Below are 14,214 nucleotides of genomic sequence, written 5' to 3' on the forward strand. Positions count from 1 at the left end.
TTCTGAGCTCAGAGCTTCCTTTTCCAAATAATACTGCATACTTAATTGGAAACTCCTTAAAATAAACTGTCCACAACACAATTTTAAATACTTGAGGAGATATTCAATTCATAAAACATGATTAATAGGGTAATTCCCTAAAACACCTTCATATGTGATAGTCTCCAAAATCAATATTATAAAAAGTCAATTATCCATTTTCTACTCTACAAAAATATAAAAAATGCAACTTTTTTAGATTATTTCATTTTGTAGCAGATATCCTCATAGTCATAATTCAGTGATGTTAAAGTTTAAGAATTTTATTGCTAGTAAATATAGAAAATATTATATAAACTATCTATTTATTGTTGTTGCCATTATTTTAGTTCTATTAAATTACTATAAAAAAGATATTCACAAAAATTGATAGCCATGTTGTGCTATGCCTTGGGATATGGGTAATTTAGGTTGCCGTCTGCAAGGAGGGAACACCTACATGATAGAGGAATAAAGTTGTTTCCTGTCTATATCAAATTATCAACAATGACTAAATAAGAGATTTCATAGTCATTCCTTAATAGCCACTTTATACTAAGTAATGGATACTTGAGTCACTGACAAGTCAAGCACTAACCAATGCAGAATCATTGAGCACCTTATGACTTACAGGAGCAGCAATGTGTGAAGTACTTGATAAAAATTTTGGGAGAAAATGTTTCCTTCTTGAACTCATTACTCTAAAGCAAATTTTTATCTTTTTCAGTATAAAATGAACACAATTTAAATTTTAACAATAGAAAAGCAGTAAGAGGCAAGAACATTAAATGTACTAAATGTTAAAGGCTTCTAATGGCTTTTCTTATTTATAAGAACGCTGGTTCACTCCCTGCGTGCCTGAAACTCCAGGGGCTGGGCCGAGGCCCACGCCGAGAGCCAGGAGCACAACGCAGACCTCCTCCAGGGGGCAGGAAACGGTCACTTCAGCCGCCACTGCTGCTCCCAGGGCCTCCATCAGCAGCCAGGGCCAGGATCCGAACCCTAGTACTCCCATGTGGCCTGTGGGCATCTTAGCCACTGGGCCACCCACCTGCCCCGCATATTAAGTGCCCCTGTAATTAGGAAGTTAGCGCATATTCACAGTAGAAAGTCCAGAAAACAGAGCTGAGCCCCCAGAGAAACGCATCCCGTGGAGGTCCCAGGACCCGGGCGTGGGGACTCCTGCCGCTCCCTGCCGCACCTCCACTGCCACACGGAACAAACACGCGTGGCTTCCCAAGCCACAGGACCGGCCTCTCCCTGCGATACACCTGCTACAGTGCCCTGTGCACCCGACCCCTTCCCCCAGACCCCGACCGGGGCCCCTGCTCCCTGCCTTCAGCCACGTCCCACATCCCGGCCCTCGCCTGCCTCTTGGTCCACACCCTGGACATCCCACCTGCTTGCAGGCCTGCGTGCCCGCGCCCCGTCTCCCACCCAGCCCAAGAGCCCCGGGCCCTCCCCTCGCCAAGAGCTGACCCCTGAAACAGCCTCACCCAGGAGAACCAAGGCCCAGAGAGGGGCGGCCCAGCTCAGAAGAGGGGGCAGTCACAGGGCCGGACAGTGGGCCCCTGGGCTGGGCCGCATGACGCCAGGCAGGCATCCACCCACCGGCACCTGGCTTCCTGGGGTTAAAGGCAAGGGGGACAGTAACTGCTCACGAGGCAGAAGGGGCGTGTGTGCATGCGTGAACATAGGAGGGGGTGTGTGCACAGCCCATGTGAGTAGGATGTGCACACACGTGTGCCTATGTGAACACGTGACAGGATGTGTGTGCCTGTGTGTACCTGTGTGGGCATGTGAGTAGGATGTGCACACACACACATGTACCTATGTAAATGTGTGAGGGGATGTGCATGACTGTGTGTACCCATGTGGGCGTGAATAGGATGCACACACACGTGTGCCTATGTGAACATGTGATAGTCGTGTGTGCCTGTGTGTACCTGTGTGGGTGTGTGAGTAGGATGTGCACACACACACATGTACCTATGTAAATGTGTGAGGGTATGTGCATGCCTATGTGTACCCATGTGGGCATGAGTAGGATACACACACATGTGTGCCTATGTGAACATGTGATAGTCGTGTGTGCCTGTGTACCTGTGTGAGTGAGTAGGCTGTGCACACACATGTATACCTATGTGAACACGAGACAGGATGTGTGTACCTGTGTGTACCTGTGTGGGCATGTGAGTAGGATGTACACACACACATGTACCTATGTAAATGTGTGAGGGGATGTGCATGACTGTGTGTACCCATGTGGGTGTGAGTAGGATGCACACACACGTGTGCCTATGTGAACATGTGATAGTTGTGTGTGCCTGTGTGTACCTGTGTGGGTGTGTGAGTAGGCTGTGCACACACATGTATACCTATGTGAACATGTGATAGTCGTGTGTGCCTGTGTGTATGCCTGTGTAGGCGTGTGAGTAGGATGTACACACACACATGTACACCGTGTGAACACGTTAGTATGTACGCTTACCCCCTAAGAAGAGGCTCTGATTTCCCGTGTATCACCAGGAGCCAGCACCAAAGACTGAACCAAAACCCAGTGGGAAATAACCCAAGAGCCTCGGAGCGCAATGCCACCACCAGCGGTGCAGGTCACAGGGGCCCCTCCGGGAGCAGACTCCGCCCAGAGCCGCGGGGACCCCTGCCTCCCTCCCTCTGGCTGAGGAAGGCCAGGGAGCCTGGAGCAAGCGCCTCACTGAAAACGGCCAGGCGAGGCCCGGGGGAGGGGTGGCAAGGCCCGAGGGGGTTCCCGACGGGGCCGCATCCCGAGCCGGGCGTGGGTCTGGTGAACCCCAGCTCTGCCCCAGGAGGACGGGCGGAGGAGCTCCACTCTGCCTCCCACGTGGCGAGCCAGGGCCGCGTGTGGGCCTGCACGTGTGCGCGTCTGTGTGCGTGAAACGTGCTCCCACACGGCGCATGCTCCAGGAGGCAGACGGGGGCCAGACAAAGCCCAGGCCGCAGGAAAGCATGCTCCCGGCCGACCCTCGCCACAGCCGCCGGGGCCCGGAGCCCTCCGAAAGGGAGCCACCCGTTAGCCGGCCAGCGTGTGATCCCATGTGAGCCTCGGGGCCCAGGAGGGGCCAGGATTCCGTGACAGGCACGGCAAGCCCGCGGGGCGCTGAGTCACGTCAGTCCTCCCCGAGCCCGACGAGGCGAGAATTCCTTCCCTGTGAGTCTCCGGCTGCCACAGCCGGCTGCTGGGCGGATGGACGCTTAGGCAAAGCCAGAGCTTTGATGAGCAAAAATCGCCATCATCTGGGCCAACAGCGCAGCTGCCCGGGAGCTGCAGGAATTCCAGGGCTGGGCAGGGCCGCGTCTCCTGGGCCGGGGAGAGACAGGAAAACAGCAGAACAACGCGCTTCCCGGGACACAGAGAGGGGCAGGATGCCCTGGCGGGAGAGGGAGCCAGCCTGGGCCGACGGGCAGTCACAGGACACAGTGCGGGGGCTTCTGCCCTCCGGCCAGTCACAGGACACAGTGCGGGGGCTTCTGCTCTCCGGCTTGGGGCCGACGGAAAACTCACTCTGGCTTCAAGATGGCTCAACAGAAGACGTTCAGCATCTTAACCTGCACAGAAGTTCAGGCCAACACACTCAGCGAGATCAAGTCCAGACAGAAGTCCCACATCTCAAGCAAAGGATCCTCCAAGCAGCGGTTCACCAGCTGCCTGCAGGGTGCCACGCGCAAGTCGTTGTGCCGGGCAGGCCCTGTGCGCATCACCCACCTCACCGGTAAACTGCATTCAGGCATGCGGTCCATGCTGCAGATGAGGGGACTCTAGCCCAGAGGAGTCGTTTGATAATTATAACAATAAACATGAACGGGACAAATCCATTGTTCTCACTTCCCGTTGCTGTATTTACAAACCACCCCAAAACTGAGGGTGCAGCGGTCATCGCGGGACGCTCGCGCTAACGCAGGTCAGGAGTCAGGCACGGGGAGGGAAGCTCGACTCTGTGCTCCCGCCGGCCGCCTCACTGCCCCCAAACAGCAAGAGGCAAACAGCAGCCATGCGTGGGGGCCACCATTCTTCCCCACGCGGCCCTCCTGGGGCCATCAGTACACAGACCACCCAAGATGGGACGGCCGGGATGGCCGGCGCCGCTCAGCACTCCCGTCCGCCCCGGCGGCGCCTCCAGCTGGCTACCTCGGGCTTCCTGGTAGCACTGAGGTCTCAGCACGGCTGACTTCTCGCACGGGTGCTGCTGCCCCGCTCCCTTCCAAGAAAGCACAGGAAAAACCTGCTCGGCCGCTGCCAGCACAGCCCTGGAAGTCAGGCATCCCCACGTCCCCCGCGTCGTCACTCCAGACAGGCAACAGCCTCCTGGGCTGAAGGGAGACAGTCAGACGCCAACGCTCGGAAAGGGGAGTAGTAAGAAGTGCGGCCACGCGGACCCGCCCCCTTACCTAAAACAGAAGAAAGTCACTCTGCTCAGGAAGCCGTACAATCTCGGGCTGCGAGCTTTGCAAGAACCCAGCTTAATAAAACAAACCACGGCCGGCGCCGCAGCTCACTAGGCTAATCCTCCCCCTGCGGCGCCGGCACACTGGGTTCTAGTCCCGGTCGGGGCGCCGGATTCTATCCCGGTTGCCCCTCTTCCAGGCCAGCTCTCTGCTGTGGCCAGGGAGTGCAGTGGAGGATGGCCCAAGTGCTTGGGCCCTGCACCCCATGGGAGACCAGGAGAAGCACCTAGCTCCTGGCTTCGGATCTGCACAGCACCGGCCGTAGCAGCCATTTGTGTGTGTGGGGGGGGGTGAACCAACGGAAGGAAGACTTTTCTCTCTGTCTCTCTCACTGTCTAACTCTGTCAAAAAAAAGTAAAATAAAAAAATAAAAATAAAATCACACATTGATCAGGCACTCCTACATACCCAGTGGGCCAAAGAAGTTACAGGGAAATAAAAATAATTTGAGATGAATGAACAGAAATCCACATATCAGAACTTATGGGGTGGGGGCCAGCACTGTGGCATAGTGGGTAAAGCCGCTGCCTGCAGTGCCGGCATCCCACATGGGTGCCAGTTCGAGTCCCGGCTGCTCCACTTCTGATCCAGCTCTCTGCTGCTCCCTGGGAAAGCAGTAGAAGATGCCCAGGTCCTTGAGCCCCTGCACCCACATGGGAGACCCGGAAGAAGCTCCTGGCTTCTGGCTTTGGATCAGCACAGCTCTGGCCATGGTGGCCAAATGGGGAGTGAACCAGCCTATGGAAGACCCCTCCCTCCCTCCCTCTCTCCCTCTCTCCCTTCTCTTTCTCTCTCTCTCTCTCTCTGTGTAACTTTGACTTTGACTTTCAAATAAATAAATAAATATTTAAAAAAAAAAAACTTATGGGATGCTGATGAAGAAGAACTTAAAGGAACATTTACACTACAGATGTCTACGTCACAAAAGGAGGAGGATTGCAAATCAATAACCCAGTCTCTCACCTTGAAACCCTGGGGATAAAGAGCAGGCTAAGCCTAAATCAAGGGAATAATGCAGACCAGAACTGAAAGTACTGAAAGAGAGAACAGAAAAAGACAAAACCGACTAAATGAAAATTCAGTTCTTTGAAAAATCAGCAAAACTGACAATCCCTTAGCTATGACGGCTGTTAGCTGAATATGAAGAAATACAAACCATTACAAAGGAATTCACGAATGACTGCACGCCAATAAATCACAGAACTTAGACAAAGTTGTCAGCTCCCTGGGAAGACAAATGGCCAGACTGTCCCGGGAAGGCTCTGAACAGACCTACAGCACGCAGACTGAGCGGTGACCAGGAAACACCACAGCAGTGGGTGCTCAGCTCAGAGTTAGAACACCACCGGGACAGCTGCACCCCAGTCAGGGTGCCGGGGCGCACGTCTGCCTCCCCGCTGGTGCACCCGGAGGCCCCAGGCCAGTCCCTGCCCCCCACGCCGAGGCCCAGCTCGATCTCCCTCTCTCTCTCCCTCCCTTCCTCCCTCTCTCTCTCTCTCTCTCCCTCCCTCTCTATCCCCTTTCCTCTGTAGGTCTTGCTAGTACATTAAAAAATAAATAATTTTTAATCACACACAAAGAAAAGCCCAGGCCCACATGGCTTCACGACTGGATCCTAGGAAACACTGGAAGAATTAAAACCAATTCCTCACACACTGTTCCAAAACAGAGGATGAGGAAACTCTTAACTCTGAGGCCAGGACCACTGTGAAGCCCAAACCAGAGAAAGACCTCAGGAGGGGAGAAGGCACAGACCAGCGTCTCCTGTGGACACGGACACGAAAGTCACCATGGACTCTGCCGAGGGAGCCTGCAGCACACGGAGAGATTACCCAGGACACCACGGCCATGACCATGCGGAAGCGCCCGGAGCACCAGGTCAAGCCAACGTGTGAAAACCCGGTAACATGAACATCACACCAGGAACACGGCATTCAAATCACAATCACCCCAACACACGCAGGGAGGATTTGCGAAAATTTCATGCATTTCTATGACAACACTCAAACGTCCAACAGGAGGCGCCTCCCTCGGGGTGACAGCGCCGGTCCCTTGGGGTGACAGCGCTGGCACAGAAGGGTGCAGACGGCCCCCTCGTCACACAGGAAGAACCAGCCCGGCCATCGGCCCCGTTCCTGGGCAGCCCTCTGAGCGCTGTCCCCACCTCAGCACTGGAATCCCAGGCGTCTCTGCTTCGGGTGGTCCCGGAGGCTCTGCACGCGGCAGCGGTGCAGGGACACGGCTCCAGAGGCACCCACTGGGACAGGTTATTGCAAGCACAGATGCCGGGGTCTCGTGCTAGACAACTCGCGAAGCCTTTCAGGAAACAATTCTGCATGCGACAGTGTTAGAACAGAATGCTGAGCAACATTTAACGAAAGAACGAAACCTCCTAAAACCAAGAACTACTGCTAAAAGTCAAGAAGGTGCCCAGTGCTGCGGTGCAGCTGAATGGACCGCGGCCTGCAGCACCGGCATCCCACATGGCACTGGATCAAGTCCCAGCTGCTCCACTTCCACTCCAGCTCCCTGCTATGGCCTGGGAAAGCATCCTTCTCTGCCCGACCATCCTCCTCCTCCTCTCCCGACAGTCCTCCTCCTTCTCTGCCCGACAGTCCTTCTCCTCCTCTCCCCGACAGTCCTCCTCCTCCTCTCCCCAACAGTCCTCCTCCTCCTCTCCCCGACAGTCCTCCTCCTCCTCTGCCCGACAGTCCTCCTCCTCCTCTCCCCGACAGTCCTCTTCCTCCTCTCCCCGACAGTCCTCCTCCTCTGCCTGACCGTCCTCCTCCTCCTCTGCCCGACAGTCCTCCTCCTCCTCTGCCCGACAGTCCTCCTCCTCCTCTGCCCAACTGTCCTCCTCCTCCTCTCCCCAACAGTCCTCCTCCTCCTCTGCCCGACAGTCCTCCTCCTCCTCTCCCCAACAGTCCTCCTCCTCCTCTGCCCGACAGTCCTCCTCCTCCTCTGCCCAACCGTCCTCCTCCTCCTCTCCCCGACAGTCCTCCTCCTCCTCTGCCCAACAGTCCTCCTCCTCCTCTGCCCGACAGTCCTCCTCCCCCTCTCCCTGACAGTCCTCCTCCTCCTTCTCTCCAACAGTCCTTCTCCTCTGCCCGACAGTCCTCCTCCTCCTCTCCCCGACAGTCCTCCTCCTCCTCTCCCCAACTGTCCTCCTCCTCCTCTGCCCGACAGTCCTCCTCCTCCTCTGCCCGACAGTCCTCCTCCTCCTCTCCCGGACAGTCCTCCTCCTCCTCTGCCCAACTGTCCTCCTCCTCCTCCTCCCTGACAGTCCTCCTCCTCCTCTCCCCGACAGTCCTCCTCCTCCTCTGCCCGACAGTCCTCCTCCTCCTCTCCCCGACAGTCCTCCTCCTCCTCTGCCCGACAGTCCTCCTCCTCCTCTCCCCGACAGTCCTCCTCCTCCTCTGCCTGACCGTCCTCCTCCTCCTCTGCCTGACAGTCCTCCTCCTCTCCCCGACAGTCCTCTTCCTCCTCTGCCCAACAGTCCTCCTCCTCCTCTCCCTGACAGTCCTCCTCCTCCGCCGTGTATGCGAGAGCCGTGGTCTGCAGTTCTGCATTTCTTACTGACGCCACTTATTTTGCTGTAAATAATGAAAAGATACAAAGTTTTTTTATCTTCGTACCTAGACTCCCTCCCAAAGAAATCGGGAAGATAAAACACACAAAGGCAGACAGGCAAGAAAGCTTCCAGACTCTTCTGTGCTGACCCCCACGGCAGAAGGGAGGGGCCCAGAAGGGCTGGGAGGGTGCAGCCCCAGGACTCCACCCCGATGAGGCCCCCTGAGGGTCCCCCGGGTGCAGCCTCCCCATTCAGCAAAGCCACACGGGAGACACTGGCCAGGCCCCGCCCCCGCTGAGACCCCCAGAGCTGCTGCGTGTCTGAGATCGAGTGTGGGGCCCAGCGCCAGCCCCGCCCCTCCCTCGCATGGACCCTGGGCTACTACCCAAGCCGCTTTTCCCATCTGAGCCTGGGGACGAGGGCCCCTCCCAGGAGGGCTGAGGGCGGTGCCCTGCTGTTCCAGGAGGAACAGCCATCGCTATGGTTCTGCGGAGGCACACCGGACAGCGCACACCTGTGGGGAGAGAAAACCGCCATAGAATGGCATCACCAGAGATGGCGGTGTGAACTCGGCACCTAATCCACTGCCCCCACACACCTGGGGCAGACGGCAGCAAAGGCTCCCGTCGGGGACACAGATCCGCGTGGACAAGTGGTGCTCACAGCAGATCCCAGGGAGCCGAGTCCTCAGCGGGGAGTCCGGAGGGCCACAAGGAAGCCACGGCCCCCGGGATTGGGCAGGAGGGGCCGTGGACTGAGGGGGGTGCATGAGTCCTCGTGCGCTCTCTCTGCCCCTGCCCCTGCCCAGCCGAAGGGCAGAAGTCTCATCCCCTGGACCGAGGGCAGTGGAGAGGGAGCAGGTGCCCCGCTGCCGCGGTGGGAGGGGGCCGAGCCCCACAGCTGCAGCCCCCAGCGGGCTCAGGCCAGAATCTCCCCTGCAGGCAGGAACCTGGCTTCACAGCCCCAGAGAAAGGCCTGGGGGCACCGCTGCCCAGGAGTGACCGCACACCAGGCCAGAGCCCCCGACCCATGGACCACTGACGCCGCCAAAGCCCCACCCGGGGCCGCCAGCACCTCCCAGGAGGTGGCTTTGACGTCACATGTCTCAGACACTCGCTCGGCTGCCGATCAGCAAGCGCTTGCTTATACTTCAAAACAGAAGAAAACCCAGAGCCGCTTACCTGGACCTCCGTCTCCCTGGTGTCCCGTTTCTCATTTGGCACCTGCACCCCCGGAGGCAGGGGCGGGGCGGGGCTGGGGAGGGCATGTGCGCCCCACATCCCAAGTAGGACTGAGTGGCGTGCAGCCAGGTTCCCCGCTCCGCACCTCCTTCTCCAAGCTCGTGCCGGCTCACTTCCTCCCCCGTGGGACCCCCGGGGCCAGCTGCGTTAGCTCCCACTGCCGCCTTCACAACCCACCACAGGTGTAGCAGGCAGTCCACACCTGCGGTGTTGCAGCTGGGCTCGGGCTCCAAACTCGGCCTGAAAAGGCACCTGCAGGCCAAAGCCTGCTGTGGGCTGAAGGTCTGGGTCCCCTCAGGGAGGTGACCGCCCCTCACCCCTGGGAGCCCATCCTCACTGAGACAGCCGCTCGGGGACTCAACGCAAAGGTGTCATCTGGGAACCAGACGGCGGCCCTCGCCAGACACGGAATCTGCCACGGACCTGATCCTGCACTCCCTACCCTCTCACACTGCTGGCAATAACTGTCAGGTGTGGTTTCCTATTACCGGACAGAGACAGAGACAGAGGGAGCTGGGGAAGAGGGGTGTGGACAGAGAGGGAGGGAGGAGAAGAGAGAGAGAAGGAGGAGGAGAGGGAGGAGAAGAGAGAGAGAGAGAGAATCTTCCCTCCACCGGTTCACTCCCCAAGCAGCCAGGGCTGGACCAAGCTGAAGCCAGGAGCTAGAAATCCTTTGGAGGCCCCCAGGCGGGTGGCAGGGACCTGGCACTTGAACCGGCACCTGCTGCCTCCCAGCGTGAATGTTGGCAGGCGGCTGGAGCTGGGTGAAGCTGGATCTCAGGCACTCTGGTGCGGGATGCTGGTGCCCCACGTGGTGCTCACCCCCAAAATTTCTGTTTTAATACACCCCCCAGTGTATGGCGTTCTGTCATAGCTGCCCCAACAGGCTACGACTCCCCACCCCGAATGCCAGAAGGCAACATGGGCAGGTTCTGGGGAGCAGGAGGTGGGCCTGGCACAGTGCAGCAGGGCGGCCTGGGGAGCAGACCCAGAGGACAGAGCCATGAGGAGCCCCCAGGCAGCCAGAGGTGGGACAGGCAAGGGGACGTCTTTTCCCACCGTGGATCCCTGACCCAGAGCTGGGAGCGAGCAGATGCCTGTTGGGAGGCGATCTGCCACAGCAGCCACACATGGATGCAGGGGCCATGGGACAGGAAAGTGAGACTGGGCAGCAGGGACCCCGGGAGAGGCGCCCGGGGGTCCCTTGGGGCACAGAGCAGGGCTGGGTCTGCGAGGGGGCACACAGGCGTCTGGGCGGCTGGCTCCTGGAAGTGTGTGCACCCTCACCTGGCCAAGCACAAGGAGCCACGGGGACACACGCTGAGCACAGCTGTGGCCAACACTGCCTGGCCCGCTTCTCTCCCAGGTGGCCAAGGCTGCAGGTGACCAGTAAATCCAGAGACACCCCCCCACCCCCGCTCTGGAGCCACAAAGCCAGCAAAATGCCTGGAAATCCCTGCAGAGTCGTGCTGGCTGGGCGGGGGGAGACCTTCCGGAAGATTCTCCCAGTGTTGTCACGGGCGCCGAGGAACTCGGCCTGGGTCGCCCACAGGAGGGAGAATTATGACTTGTGACTCTGGAAGGCGAGAGGCGGCCGGCACCCCCGCCCCCGGGGAGGTTCAGGGTGAAGTCCGACTCGGTGATTTAGAAGGTAAAACATTGGCACTTGTGCCTTTCCACACCTTCCCCTCCCCCGGTCCCCGGCTGCCACAGCTCCGCCCTGCCTGTCAACAGGGCTCGGGGGCCTCCTGTCTGCAGGTTAGAGCCCCGGGCCCCGCGCCCCTCCTCGGGCTGGGCAGGCCGCTAGGGCCACCCCGGGCTGGCCGGCATCCACAGTGCCTGCATTGTGCAGCCCGCCGAGCTGGCCCCGGGCCAGGCGCACCCCAGCTCTCGCGTATTTCTCAAATCCGCCCATTCATGGGCTTGGTTTGGTAGCTTCGGTTGATGAGGTACTTAATTTCAGAACTATATTGAGTTTGAACGAACTGAAAGGCAAACCCAGAAATGCAGCACCAAGGCTGGCGGGCTCCCGCCTGGGAAACGTGTTTCCTCTGCGGCATCCGCTCCGGGGCTCTCCCCTCCAGGACGGCGAGGTGCGCGCCAGGCACCCTCTTTAAGCTGCTCTGTGATGGAGGCAGGGTCCCCGGGACAGGCCAGCCGGTACAGGGGGCCCGCGCCCAATGCGCTGTCGGCCTCTGTGGCCACAGCATCCTCACCCCTACCACAGGGAACCGGCAGAGCAACACCACGGTCTGTGCACCACGCCAGAGTCCACGCCAGCCGCAGGGCTAGCCTGGGGCCTCACTCCACTGTCTGTGCACCACGCCAGAGTCCACGCCAGCTGCAGGGCTAGCTTGAGGCCTCATGCCAGAGTCCACGCCAGCCGCAGGGCTAGCCTGCGGCCTCACTCCACTGTCTGTGCACAACGTCAGAGTCTATGCCTGCCGCAAGGCTAGCCTGGGGCCTCACTCCACTGTCTGTGCACCACGCCAGAGTCCACGCCAGCCGCAGGGCTAGCCTGGGGCCTCACACCACGGTCTGTGCACCACGCCAGTGTCTATGCCAGCCGCAGGGCTAGCCTGGGACCTCATGCCATGGTCTGTGCACCACGCCGGAGTCTACACCAGCCGCAGGGCTAGCCTGGGGCCTCACGCCACTGTCTGTGCACCACACCAGAGTCTACGCCAGCCACAGGCCAGCCTGGGGCCTCACGCCACTGTCTGTGCACCACACCAGAGTCCACGCCAGCCGCAGGCTAGCCTGGGGGACCTCAGTGGTGCCCCCTGCAGGTCTGTGTTTGAGATTGCATGGTCACTCCAGCGTCCACTCCTCAGCCCCAGGCCCCGCCACCAGATGGCCACACAGCGCCCCACGCTCAGCAGGGGCTCGGGGCAATCGTTTTCTTTGCATTCGTTTGGTGAATAAAGCCCAGCGGTTGACTTAGTACACTCCGTCTCCCAGCCTCCCTGCCTCACCTAGCCCCTGTGCACGAGGCCTGGGGTCAGGTCCAAGGCCCCCACCCCCACCTCCTCCCTGTCACAGGGTGGGCCCTGCTCCTGGGAGTCTGTTCTTGCCCTACATTGAGCAGTGGGCCATGAGACACGCCACAGGAGAAGGCTCTTCCTGCTTTTTGAACTGGGGCTGTTTCCATGTTTCACTGAGCCCTGCGTGTCACAGGGCTGGCCAAGCTCAGCAAACTGGGGTCCACCCTGGAGGCCACAAAAATGAAACTCTGTGGGCCCCAAGGCATCGGGGCAGCAGCAAAGGGCCTGCTGCGTGGGGCTGATGTGGGGAGGGGGTAGAGCTCATGGCCCAGGCTCTTGTCACCCACAAAGCTAAGTGCTGACCCTGCGGGTGCACAATGTGACACAGTGCATTCAAAGGGAGAGAAAACACACACACACACACACACACACACACACACAGGGAAACACCCATCAGGAGTGGGCTGGGGGCCAGAAGGTTATCTGAAAACAGAAGGGGTACAGGAGGGGGGACAGAGCGAGCACCCGGCAGCCCCTCCAGCCCATGGGGGAACAGGGGGCCCGAGAGCCCCTCCCAGTTTTGGCCTCGTATGAGGTTGAAGGTGGAGCTCCCGCAGGCGTGAAGCCCCCTGGGAACTACATGGCACCTCCACCGGGGGCGCGGTATCCCGATTTCCATGGCATCCGCAAAGGGGTGTTTTGACTGACAGGTAGGAGTAAAGGATGGTGACTTCCAGTTCGGCAGACCTGGCTAGCTGCCTGCCTATCCCACGTCAGGGAGGAAGGCGCCCAGCCCCCTGTGGCTGAGCTGAGGGTGAGGACCACTCTCCGGGCGGGTGGGGTTTGCAGCTCCCCCCAGGCTTAGGTGTCCCAAAAGGACGCCCTGAGCCCTCAAGGTGGGGAAAGCACTGTGGCTGCGGTGGGGCCCTGGGGACACGGTCCCGGGAGGGCGCGGGCAGCAGAGCGGGGGCCACGGCGGCTGCATCTTGTCCCATGCTCCATGTGGACAGAAATTTCTCCCGTGAATGGGCACCGCAACCACTGCGGGAAAAACGAGACTCCACGCACGTGTGGGTGGACGGGACACACATGCCCTGCCATGCCACACTGGCACCCGCGTGCCCACCAGACACGTGTGTTTCGTGCCATGGTCAGGGAGTCTGGGCCCCACGTGTAAGCAGCTAGGGGAATGAACGCACTCGGAGCGAGCTGCGGTGAAAAAGCCGGTACATGGCCGGTCAGGGGAGCCGCCAGGTGGGCATGAGGCATGCACCGTGGCTCTGTGGGCGGTCCCGGCTCCTGGCCCGGGTCCCTGAGCACTACCCCCTACCCAACCCCCGGCACCTCAATGACCACTGACCACCGTGCTGACCACCAGCTCAGTCCCTGCGCCCAGAAAGTCCCACAGGCGCCCAGGGCCAGCCCTGACCCTGAACACTGGGAGCTGGACAAGGGGGCCAGGAAGGCTCTGTGGGAACCCTGCCCAGTAAGTCCACAGGCTCTCCCCTTCCTTCCCTGGGCCACACAGCACCACCCTCACCCCTGGGCGGCACTCGCTGTGATGAAATGCTGCACACTGAAATCACTCCTAACCGCGCACCATGGGACCAAAGCCAAGGGGGCTGAAGCCAGGCTCTGCCAGGCCTGCCACGGGGCCACGGGGCGTGTCCTCACCTCTCCAGACCAGGAGACGGGGCACATGAAGCCCAGGCCCAGCCGACATCAGTCAGGGCTCCACACATGACCTGCACCCCTCTCTGCACAGTCTGTGGACACCTGCACACACACATGCACACCCTCCCAGCAAGCACAACCCACAGCTGTTTTCCTTCTGAACCCCAACCCAGGGCCTTGCGGTCACGGACAAGAAAGATGCTTGGGGCCAGTGCTGTGGCCTAGCAGGTAAAGCTGCTGT

The sequence above is a fragment of the Oryctolagus cuniculus genome, chromosome 3 (genome assembly GCF_051225735.1).
Source record: "Oryctolagus cuniculus isolate XC-2025 breed Fujian yellow rabbit chromosome 3, ASM5122573v1, whole genome shotgun sequence".
In the NCBI taxonomy this organism is placed as follows: Eukaryota; Metazoa; Chordata; class Mammalia; order Lagomorpha; family Leporidae; genus Oryctolagus; species Oryctolagus cuniculus.